This window comes from Bombus vosnesenskii, unplaced genomic scaffold (assembly GCF_011952255.1).
Source record: "Bombus vosnesenskii isolate JDL3184/JDL3185 unplaced genomic scaffold, Bvos_JDL3184-5_v1.1 scf7180000013320, whole genome shotgun sequence".
In the NCBI taxonomy this organism is placed as follows: Eukaryota; Metazoa; Arthropoda; class Insecta; order Hymenoptera; family Apidae; genus Bombus; species Bombus vosnesenskii.
This window is the reverse complement of record NW_022882965.1, coordinates 200703-213876: the sequence shown is the minus strand read 5'-3', so window position 1 is coordinate 213876 and position 13174 is coordinate 200703. Positions and strand designations below refer to the sequence as shown.

At 37.3% G+C, this 13174-nt stretch overlaps 1 protein-coding gene across 1 annotated transcript in view; it reads left to right on the top strand.

Moving 5' to 3' along the window:
- Nucleotides 1-13174, top strand: part of LOC117235827 (segmentation polarity homeobox protein engrailed-like) — a 104487-nt gene that overhangs the window by 78695 nt on the left and 12618 nt on the right. The gene's annotated exons all lie outside the window — the stretch shown is intronic.

Genomic DNA, 13174 nt, shown 5'->3' with positions numbered 1-13174 from the left:
ACAAACATAACTTTTTTTGCGGACCTCCACCATCTCAGCCGAATGTTTCGTCGAAATCATAAAAATATCACGCTTGTCTCTCCACCTTACTATTATATGTAGAATGAGCAAATACCGTTTACTAATATCTTCCACACGTTTCAACAATATATTCTGGACGTTTTGCTTACGACGAAACAACGAATGCGAATGGTTTGTTGAAATAAACGAAGTCTTGTTATAATATGTCGCTATCAACTGTTACCAAGGCACCACGGTGGTCACTCGTACCACCACCAATAAGATAATCGGTCCATTGGGGAAGAATGTGTCTTACATCATCAATTTATTATTATTTTGCTATTATATGCTTCGAATAATAAAGTCCTGAGCGAAACGTGCGATTTCAAAGTGTAAAATTCTGTAACAACCACTTCACTTTGAACATTTCTTATATCTGTGCATATTACACGTATTATAAAAGTCTGCAGTCTAATGATAATTTCAAAGTACATGTGAACTGTAATCTATTTCGTACGCAGCAAACGTGTTAACCTCCATGAATAAAATCGTGGCGAGTCGAATCGGTACGGAGAATGGTGGCGTGGATTTGGTGGGTCGATTTTATGGCGCGGCCAATACACATCGCGCGTACACACGGAGTACGTAGGCGCGGATACGCGGCTGGCAATCCCTCATACGTTATATTAACACATTAGGTCCGCTCGCGTGCCAAAACCCCGTAAGCCGTAAGTAACAATAAGCAAGGGGCCTGTGGTCCCCTCTCGATGGTCGCGAGATGAGGATCGTGAAAGAAGGGGTTTCCTCGAGGGAGGGTTCTCGACACGATATACGCGTGTACACTGCGCGCTTGTTCTCTGTGCCTGACTCTGTCGTTTCGGGGAACGACACGCGTCACGCCACAGAACCACTTTTCCTTTCGGGATTTGTAGTGCTAGCTGCCTTCGGGGTGAGAGTTACGGACCGCCAAATAGCGGTTAAGCAATTGGACGATGGTATATTTAGCTCGAAAATGGGCAATAAAGTTAGTGTTAGACAAGTTTCAGGGATGTAATATAGGTTTACGTACAGGTTACTTTCTATAATGTTAATAGTGTTACGAGTTATAGCGTGGAACGTTAAAGTCAATATGTATGAAAGTAGAAAATTAAGAAAACGCTCGATTTCCACGTTATCTGAGATGTTGATCAAATAAAAGGAACAGTCAGTTTTCTGTGCAATATTCATAGAATATCTGATACCGTATAAACTTGTTAATAAAGAATCGTATCAGAGAAAGAACATTGTCTGGAGTAATATTGTAATATTCTTTAGATTTTATTCCTTTGACAAGTGGAAGAATGGTAGATGATTGATTGCGAATTACAAATACAGTAGAAGTCTCCTTGCACAAACATGTAGGCGGACAAGCAATTCATCGTATAATAGAAATTTACATCGATATGAATGAAGTCAGTAATTCACTTAATCGGACATTAACAAAAATTCGTTTAAATAATTACAACATATTGTGGAAATTTAAAATTGTCTTAGATGGGTAAACGTGTCTCGGAGCAAAAGGTCTGCAAGTTATTGTGCACCATATTTTGAAATATATTCGTTGCCACTACTCCAAGCAGCCAGTTAATGCACCTGCCGCCGATCTTTCGAAGAAAATTTATTCTTTCAAACTTTGCATCTGACACACCTTTATTCAGAACTGCTGTAACTAGGGTTTAAACTACGATCGTTAATCCTAGTTTATAATCATTACCAGGAAACTATTCAGACATACACCGATCGTATAAGTTAAGGATATGAAAAGAAAAACACGTAGTGTCATTTATGAAAGATGGTTTCAGCTTTCCCGAGGGAAGAAGATATTTTTAACAATTTATTTTATGCTACAGATTTTTCAGTTAATAAAGTTTCGTCTGCTTGTTAAATTTTCTGAATCAGCGAGTTGTCGTGACAATCAATTTGTGTTACACTCTATATAGTGTATTATATAACACTGAAGAGGTCAGCCAGTTTATTTTAAACCATCAACGAATCGTTCAAAATGTTTATTCTCATTAACGCGTATAGTTGCTCGCAAGTTCTCGACTTTCGAAAACGGATAAACATTTTTCTACGTTTTATGTAAAACGCATATAAAGTAACAGCAAATTACCTCTAGCTATTCTGAGGTACATAACAAAAAGCTCTTCATACTGTTTAGAATATCAGAATTGAAAAAACTTTCTATATCTCTAATTGTAGCAGCTCTAGCGTCTCAAAAAGCCATGTAAAAGATGCGAAAAAAATTATGGAAATCGGCTGAAGCCCGAAACTTATATAATTCAATTCTCCACTTAATTCATTACTTTATAGAGCAATCAAAACGACGACTGTCAGTCGGTCTTCCAAATGACGACTTGCTGTACGCAAAATAGATAGACGAAAGCGTCGGTTGAGAACCACTTTGACCACACGCACACTCCTCGGTGGCTCCAATTAAGCGGGCAACATTAATTTCAACCACCCGGTCCGACCCCGCGGTTATCTCCTTCTCTCGTGCACCCGCCGTTTAGTCGACCTTTCCTTGTCTCTCTTTCTATCTTTCCTCGTCTTTCCTCGTTCCACCATTGCCTCCCGTCGCAGTTTGCTTCCACTCTCGCTCTTCCGCACGCACAAACACGTCAACCGGACTGTTCACTACCGAACACACATTTTTGTCTTCGTTAATAAGTGGACGTTAATAGTTCAATGCGATATTCTTGCGTAATCAGGCCGTTTTGTAACCTAACGCAGCATTATTCAGCGAGCTTGTTCTGTCAAAGATGATGGACAATTCTGTTTCAAAGGGAACTATCGTATTTGACAGTGATCCTATGCGACGATATTGTCACGTAGAAATCGATATGCATAGTGAATATTCTGCTTTTTATAGGGAACTTAATCTAATTTGTAATTTGATGTAATTTTAAGACGTTTAAGTAACTTTTAAGTCGAAGATGACATTAAGTAGTTTAGGTTTACAGCAAAACTGTCAAAGTTTTACTACTTTTGGAATCATTAAAACCATGTGTTTTTTGCAAAATTGATGATAATTTTTATTAAAGTTCAACACATGATTATACGTGTATACCTATTTTGTTTTCATCCTACTACTTTAATTATAATTATTTATATAGCATTTTTAAATATAAAACGCGGGATTGTTGCTCTAATGTCAATAATAATCACTAAATTTCACGGTACGAATTTTACAAATGAAATTTTACATTTTTGTATTACCTGTAGAAAAAAGTTACCTATTAATACTTTTCATCGAATAAAATATGTAATAAGAATAAAAACTAAATCTCAAAGTTGAAGCGGCCTAACACAATGATATCAATGGAGAATTTAAAACTCATTTTCCACTATTTCCACCAGACAATTACACACCAAACATTCCACTATACTAATCAACAGTTAACACAACTAAAACGTGAAGCACAGTGGCAGCGTTACCCACGTCGAGCTCAATGAGTAATCTCTTTCCGCCTGTGCCTTAACGACTGTTTCCCAATTGCTTTTAGCAGAATCGTTTAGCATGAAACCAGCTAATAAGTAGAAAAACGCAAGTCTTTTATGTCAATTTGTTCACGCGTTTTCTCAGTTGGTCGAAGAGCTGGAACGTTCGCAGGAACGTTATCGCGGGAAACTGCACGGTCCCAATGAAAGAGCAGATTGTTCGGCTCCTGAGAAAAAAGGATTTCGCGAGAGGCCTTTCCAGGTGGCTGTTCTTGCATATGCGGCCGAGAAACGTTTATTGTTTCAACGAAACTTCTATATTTATCCATCGGCAGAACGAAAGCCTCGTATTTGTTTCTATTCCCGTATTCTCCTCGTCACGTCTCATTCCGGTTTCCTTTTTCTTTTTCCAACCGTTCTGTCCTCGTTGGTTTTACACGGCCCACACTCGCGGGCTAATACTCGCGATTTTCAGCAAGCCTGGCTCGCTAATTCGTCTCAGTCGAGTCGCGCTTCTGTACACAAGCAGAAGTAGTTTACTTTGTCGCTGGATCGACTTCCTTGCCACACGCTTCGAGAACACGCGACTGTCTCGGTGAAGAAGGAGGAAAAGAGATGATGCAACACGCCGAGGCAACGGAAGAGCCAGAATCACCGGGATATTTTTGAAGTTGTCACGCACTTGCGAAGTACGAATGAAATTTTGGCAGCAGCGAAAATGAAGATCGTATATGCCTCCGTAATGAGGCAGGCAATTCGCACTTACTTCCTGGAATAGTTCCGTCTTTCTCTCTCGCTGCTTTTGTACTAAATCTCTCGTAAATTCCTATATAGTTCTTCTTCGTAAATTCAAATGACCTAAACCTAACACTTCCCAGTACACGTACTTTACGTCCTCAGTATATATTCGAATACTTTCATCAGCCTATGAATCTAACAACGTCGCTTTGCGGAATATCTAACTTTCATCTTTGATAATAGAAAATTGCAGAAATGGTAGTTTAGTGCGTGTAGAACGCTATACGACGATCGAGTGTGTTAGGAAGAGAAGGTGGGAAAAGGAAGGAACAGTCAAAGGGGAACGTCACGTTCCGACCAGAGACAGGATGACGTTTCTAATGCGAAACTGAGGAATTAGAACAGTCGCACTGTCTAATGAGATACTAATTGCACAGCATTCCTATAGTATTGACCTGACGTCGGATCAGATAAATCAGTACCTGGCTAAGGGAAAGTGAAACGCGTACACGATGTATTCACGAGATTCGTCGAAAATGCTGCTAGTGGTCAAACAGAGGAAAGACTGTGAGAGATCTATCGACGTAACGTGATAGACAGCCCTTAAAACCGAGCCATGTACACCGTAATTATTTGAGACAGAAACGCGAATGCATATCGATATTTGCTCGTTTTAAGGCCTGACTCTTATCCTTCCTATTCCACTTCAAACGATTTCTGTTTTACCGGAAAATAGAATGCTCCACGACACAAAGTGCAATCAGTAGAATATGTCACTGGTAAGACACGGTCGACGCTCGATGGTGCCTAACGAAATTAGCCACTTGCCGTCAAATTTACTGTGAATAGGAATCAGCGAAAGGAATAACTATAATACTTCTCGAGTTAGCGTAAAGACGTTAAAACCGAGAAACTGTACTAACTATAAATTAAGATAAGAGAATTCTCATTATCGTTTTGAAGAATATTTAGGGCTGTGTAGGTTGATCGAATAAAAGTGAAGATTCTAAGAGAAATTAGAGATAAAAAGTGAGAGATAGAGAGATTTGTCAATTAAGAATACTCTAAGAACTAACTATGTTATAAAAATTATATTATATTATATTTCTCTATAATATATGACCCTAAAAAAACATTTCTTGCACTTTAAAACACTTGCGCTTTAAAGTATAAACATAAAACAACCTACAAATTTTTACTCCAAGTAATAATTACAAAGTAAATGAAATAAAATTAATTAGTAGGCTTTCCCTCATTTATATACTTGTCAATGTATTTACGTCTAAGATTTGAATCGTGTAGTATCTGATTTACACGAAGCATCTCACCAAGAAGGAATTATAGGTAGTCGATAATGTTGGCAAATACGTAAAGTGCCGACTACGTGGCGGGCCTTATTAGGAACACGAGTAACAAGCCGCCGGTGATCTTCGTGATTCACGCTTTCCTCGCCGTGATCCATTTAACGTCGTGATTTCGTGGATCGACGTGGATCGCACGGATCGTCCACGTGGAAATCCCGTCGGGATCGCAAGGCGCATGCATCGTTGCCGGGTTCCAGGCCGACGCTGGCGCTATCCGTTTGTAATTACGCGACCGGTTTCATGAGCTCGGAGATGGTTCCGCGCGATTCTTTCCAACGTTTTCATTAAAATGTCTGCGCATAGCCGAAGCACGGCATAACAGCGGTTTCACGCGAAACGTGATTTATCGCTCTGCACGCGAATCGCCGATCCTATTAGGCAGGACCGGTTAATTAGCAATAATATACGCTTGATGCTTCCACGTGGGTTTATATCATAGTCAGAAAAACGAATTTCTTCTTCGTGTAAGCGTATAAGGTCGATTGAGCAATCAGGACCATCGATAGACTCGGGTCTGACGTCCAAATGGCCGAGGTCCAAAATATTGTTGCTCGTGTTCCTTGAAGTCTCGCTCTCTCTTCTATCTGATGGGAATTGTTGGATACTGGAACCGTATAAGTGAATGGTCTGAATGTCTGAATCGTGGAATACATGCTGAAAAATAAGCGCGATACACGTTAGTCTATAGTTTCTTTTTTTGTTTTTAAAATAATTGTTAAATAGTGATAAGTATTACAAATGCTATGAAACAAAAGTATTGAGAATGTTCAATACAACTTAAAATTGCTATGAACGTAAATAAAAGGATGAGTACTACAATTGGGAATGTTCAATACAACTTAAAATTGCTATGAACGCAATTAAAGGATGAGTACTACAATTGGGAATGTTCAATACAACTTAAAATTGTTATGAACGTAAGTAAAAGGCAGAGTATTACAATTGGGAATGTTCAATAAAACTTAAAATTGTTATGAACGTAAGTAAAAGGATGACTATTACAATTGGGAATGTTCAATACAACTTAAAATTGTTATGAACGTAAATAAAAGGATGAGTACTACAATTGGGAATGTTCAATACAACTTAAAATTGCTATGAACGTAAATAAAAGGATGAGTACTACAATTGGGAATGTTCAATACAACTTAAAATTGTTATGAACGTAAATAAAAGGATGAGTACTACAATTGGGAATGTTCAATACAACTTAAAATCGTCATGAACGTAAGTAAAAGGATAAGTATTACAATTGGGAATGTTCAATAAAACTTAAAATTGCTATGAACGTAAATAAAAGGATGAGTACTACAATTGGGAATGTTCAATACAACTTAAAATTGTTATGAACGTAAATAAAAGGATGAGTACTACAATTGGGAATGTTCAATACAACTTAAAATCGTCATGAACGTAAGTAAAAGGATAAGTATTACAATTGGGAATGTTCAATAAAACTTAAAATTGCTATGAACGTAAATAAAAGGATGAGTACTACAATTGGGAATGTTCAATACAACTTAAAATTGTTATGAACGTAAATAAAAGGATGAGTACTACAATTGGGAATGTTCAATACAACTTAAAATCGTCATGAACGTAAGTAAAAGGATAAGTATTACAATTGGGAATGTTCAATAAAACTTAAAATTGCTATGAACGTAAATAAAAGGATGAGTACTACAATTGGGAATGTTCAATACAACTTAAAATTGTTATGAACGTAAATAAAAGGATGAGTATTACAATTGGGAATGTTCAATACAACTTAAAATTATTATGAACGTAAATGAAAGGATTTCGCTTCATCCGGTAAATATCACAACGAGTATTTTATGTTGAGTAAATTATATGGCTATTTAACCACGAGAAAATGAATGTTCGCGGAATAAATGCAGCTGAAATTTATCGCATAAAATCTAAAATTGTATACTCAATAAGCATGGAAAACAATCTTAACGAAAGGATCTTTGCCTCTTTGTTTTTGATAGTCTTGGCAATTTAAAAACTTTGGAAAGTTAGTACCGTGAACAAACGAATGAAACGCAAAAATGCTACTAATAGAGAGAGCGACGACAGGTACCAGTGACCAGTCTCTCGCGATTTGTAGTTGTAAACGCGCTTAACCGACCAGGCTGCACGTGTAAACGTCGCAAGTTAATATACATCACATTATGAGACACTGAAATTAACGACCAAACGGCTAATTGATTTGTTCGCAATCGATGTTTGTCCACGAAATTCGTTTTACGAAGCTTGTGATTGGGATTCTGACTGACGAAGAAAATTGCATCATTTCATGCGCATCGATTATCGTAATAACCATTTTTTATGCAGTCCTCATACGACTAAATATTCTAAATTCCGATGTTTGCCTGCGTAAACGAATCATTAACGACGTATTCCTAAGGTTCGTTCGTGCCATTAAGAGATCGTAATTATGCTTAAAATACCGTTTGCAAAGAAATAAAGACTTTTCTGTTGTCTCGTGGAATTCTTCCAGAATGCAATTTTAATTTTATCCACACAACATACTCTTATGTAAAGGTAATTTTAAGCTTGTGAAACTTCAAGGTGATTCGAAGTAATTGCGTGATCTCGATTTTATCGTGGAATGCACGTGCGAAAATACCGAACAACGGGGACTATTTTCACCTGTCATTAGATCGGCATACAATTGAAAATGTCATCGCACGCACGCCCGTAGCTGATTCGAATGAGCGATTTCATGAGTGAACACCTCCCTTAAAGCTCGGGATTATTGAAAACAACGGTTACGTTATCGTGGGAACGACTATCAGTCGACGTCGAATGGACAGCTATTCATCGTTCATGGAGAACCGTAATCGCCATCGATGATGGTTATTAATATGCTGGCTGGATAACTGCGAGTCCATGATCGACGATATCGGCACGGTACGCATTATGATTTAGAAATCGCTCGTTCCACCGCCATGGAATACAGGTACCATTAAAAGAACAGTTCGATAGCGTAAAGTAATAAAAGAATTTCGATAGTCGAGGCACACACCAATAGGGAAACAATGTAACGACTAAATAACTACGGTGTCATGCGAAAAAGAAAATATCGATGCTTGAAATCTTTTTCGTAGATAAATAGGAAAAAAGAAGAGACATGGAACGTGAGCTATCCACAAAATATTTTTCACTTTGTGAAATTTTACTTTATATTATATAATATATTAGGTTGTTCGAAAAGTGTCTTTCTTTCACGGACACGTTTTTTACAACCACGCATCTTTATACAAACGTGAAACCTAATCTGTCGAACGTTGTGATCTTTATTTTGATAGAACAAAATGGATCATACGTAATTCGATAAAATAATATGAAACGGAAAATATTGTGCATCCATTATTTCCTTATAAGACGAAAGAAACTTTTCAAACGATCTAATATTATAATAAATAACGAAAGAAAGAAAAAAAGTAGAGCAAAAACTATGTAAAATTTGTTTACCTTGCTAAATATTATCTTTCGTTTAATTACAATCAAAGTGTATTTGACTAAAAAACAGTTTTTTATTGCAGATAATAATTAGATTACCCGCTGATTGTAAGAAATAACCGGAAATGACGCTTGGGCCGCGGGACAGGAGAATTTATATTTTATAAGAGGATTTTGTTAATAAGTAGTAATAAAATAAATAATAGTTTCCATTCGAATAAGAGTAGTTGTAATAATTCATGGCAACATAACGGCAATTCGTTGTTGGTAACACTGTTATCCTCTGATCAAACAATTAGATAGAAATCAGATAAGGGTCAATGGGATCGATATCGTAACGATTGAAGATCTATTGCGATAACGCTGCGATTTAATGTAATAATTAATAATAAAGATAACCGAACGATTTTCTTACTTGCGGTATCGTGATTAGAACAATGTAAGTAGAACATCGAACATGTAACGCGGTGAATTATGCGCGCTCCGGGTGTGGATAGCAGAATCGTTCGTTTATCTCGTATCTTTGTTATCTCGCTACAGGAACGAATATCGCAACTGGCGACGAAAGATCAATGGTCTGAATGCACGACCGCGGGCCAATCGATTTCAATAATAGCGTCTATTTTTAACGCTCTGCGTATCAGCCTGCATGATCGTACACCATTCGAACACGATCTTTGCTAATAATTTTCTTTAGTATAATATCAGATAGAAAATTAAAATAACTGGAGAAATTTTTATTTCGAGAACTCGAGACCTCGAACATTCGAATGTTGAAACATTCGATTCTATTTAACACTAGGTTTACGGGTCTTTCTTTTGTACTTATTTCTACGAGCAGCCGTTACATTGACGGGCAAACGAAAATACGCATTTTCTTTAAAAAATCGATTTATTCAAATTGAGTCGGAACTGAGAATATTAGGCGTCGCGTTTAAGGGGGTACTCTGGTCAGAGGCATGAATTTCGGGCGATCTTTGAAGCTCTGTACAAGCGAAACAAAAAATATTTTTGCTATCCTTCTTTTTAGCATTTGTTTACTGACATTTTGAGATTACGTAAAAAATTCACTGGAAAAAAAACTCAATATTTAAAAAGTTACGAGCTGGCAAAGTGGGTGCTGCCAAAAAAATGGGGTGTCGTGGCGTGCATGATATCAACCCTTCTGGTCATCCGAAACAAAAAATGCGAACGGATTCTTAATTAGCATGGATGCCGCTATCGTTTGAGTCTTGGAAAAGTCAATGCAACATTTTTTTACAAAATGACGGCCGTTTGAAAAAAAATTTCTTATTTCGCACGTTTTTTGACAATTCCGAACGTTTAAAAAATAGTAATATTAAAGATTTTGAGCTGAGCGTGGTCCGGGCGATAGAGGAATATATAAGATATGTTCAGACCAAATTTCAAATAAATCGGTTCATTAGAACTTGAGATATCGTGCAAACCAACTCGAAAAAAGTAGTTTCGAGAAAAACTGCACAGAAATCAGAAATGACTGCAACTCATAAAATAATTGAAATTTTGAAAAATCCTTTAAGGACATATTCTTGAATGTCTAAACTTTGGAAATATGAAAAAAAAGTTTTCGATTTGCTCAAATTTCTAGACCAGAATACCCCCTTAAATAAATTATTAATAAGTAAAAAAGGTATAGGGTGATCGTATTTATCGAGCACATTTTTTTACAAATATGCTGAATTTTGTTTGTGCATTTTCCGCGTACGATCTTTTTGCAATGCAATTATTGCTTCTATTGGCAACTTTTTCGCACTTCTGACGTTCAAGGTGACAGAAATGAAGCGCCTGATCTTTGGCAAATGTTCTCCTTGTTTTCTTCAGCTAATTCCTCGGCTAAACAAAATATGAACTCCTTTCTGGATACTTTCGTAGAGATACGTTCAAATTAGAAAACCTAGAAAGCTTAGGAAAAAATAATTGTGTGTATAAATTCTTTGGACGAAATGATCAACTTACGATGCAAAATGATTGAAATTAATGCTATGGTTTTTAGGGTATTTCATTTTGAAGTTTGAAACCCGTCAAATTGACGGGTCCTAGTGTTAATTAAAGAATTTGAAAACCTGAAGATTCGAATACTTGAAAATCCCTGAAATCCGAAATAATTTCAAAAATTTGCTAATTGAATTATTCGGGAATTCGACGTGAAATTTCTCCGCAAGTTTTGAATTATTGTAATTGGTGAACGGTGTTTCTCAATCAGAACAGAAAAATTAGCTCTACTCTTAATTCTTTACCAACTCACAGAAGTGAATGCAACTTTCCCACGATTACAGAGCGATTTAAAACCAATATTATACATAACAAATAAAATTCAATTAAACTCGTATTTTATTTTCTTCGATCTAAATACGAAGAAAAAAGAAAAGAAATCACAAACGCATGGGATCATGAAAGAGAAGATGGTTGGTAGCGATCTGACACCGGAAGAACCGGCTCCCTCTCAAGAGCTGTGCCAGGAATGAAGTCATTAATCGTATTCCCCAGCAATATATTATTTACAAATTTCCATTTCTCATTATTCTTAACGCTTGCCGCGCCGTCAACCATCTGCCCGTTCTAAACTGCGAAATGGTTCTCGCGATTGGAACCGTCTCTCCGGCGTGTATAAACGAATATCCGCTCGCCTGAGCGATGAAATTGGCAGCCTCGCGAAGATGTAATTAAGCTGCCTTTCGGTCGTTCTGCGTGCTGGCTTTTGCATGAATTTTACCATCTCGCATGCAAAGTTGCGATTGAAACAGCTCGAATCATGTACAAAGTAAAAGACCAAAGCGTTTGCAGTTAATAATGGATGATTCCTGTTAGTTTTAAGGAGGAGCACATGATAACTGGCATTTCCCGTTTTTTACTGGCGAACTGATTTAATCCCCTTGATGGAAATTTTCAAAATCTTATTGGTCATAATATTAGGATATCGAGGCTGTTAAAATACCGTTCAGCTTGATAATTATACCTTTGGCTTCTGCGAAACTTGGCCAATTTACCAGCTATTTTTAAAACCTTCCAACGACATTGTATTACAATTTTCTTGTTTAATCATACAATGACATTAAAATCGATAAATCAAGAAAAACGCACTTATCATATTTTTGTTATCACGTTCTTAATATCTGTCGGAGTCAGATTGGAATTTTGGGGCGTTCGATGAACCTTTACTTACTTTACCGTCGCGGATGTAGCTAATGTTTATCGGTACAAATATGGACACTACAACAGGCTATGAATAATAGCGGCGATAGCATGGTCGAGATGATGGTGACAACGAATTCAGGTTCGATAACGAATCCACGGTCCCCGGGATGACAAGTATCAACGTAATACACGATTCGGGTAATTTTCTCGATAATTCGATCAGCAATTCGTCCAACGACTAATTAACTAACTCACTCATAATCCAAATGAAACTGCCCTTATATATTCCTGTCCCCACTTCTCGGGTCAATCCTTGTTTTTAAGGAGAGTCATATAATCATTCCATACCTCTGTCTAGTGACCCGCTATGTCACCTTGAACCCGAACCTATCGTCATAAGGCCAGGTTGGAAGCTTAAAATTATTTCTTATTTTTTATTGCTTAAACGTAGCTATCGTAAAAGTCTCGACTATGGTATTGGGGATTTTCCCAGCATTCCAGGCGGGAAATCGCGCTGTCCTTCCATCTCCGACATATCTATCATCGCCAGTCAGGAGATTTCTGCAATTATTGAGCTTCGATCGTACGACAATATGGTCAAAACGTTAAATTTTAGACAGCAATCGCAAGAATTCTAATGGAATTCACGAGAACGAGATAAACGCAAGTTGATTACAAGGGAAAGCAATTCGTATCAAAGCAGTACCGGAAGTTATGTTGAGAAACCGACGTGGTATCTAGCATTTACACATGTACCTGACTTTAAAATCGTTTGAAATAGCAACGTTTTATCGAATCTTTATCGGCGGTGACTACTCAGACTAAAACGATTGCTATTGAAGGAGAACGAACAGAAGCGAGACCAACTGAGAACCGCGCCTTAATGGAAACGAACTAACGACCCGTGGAAACGTAAACGCAGTCACGTACTCGCGGGTAACGATAGACGAGTGACCAATCAATGGTCA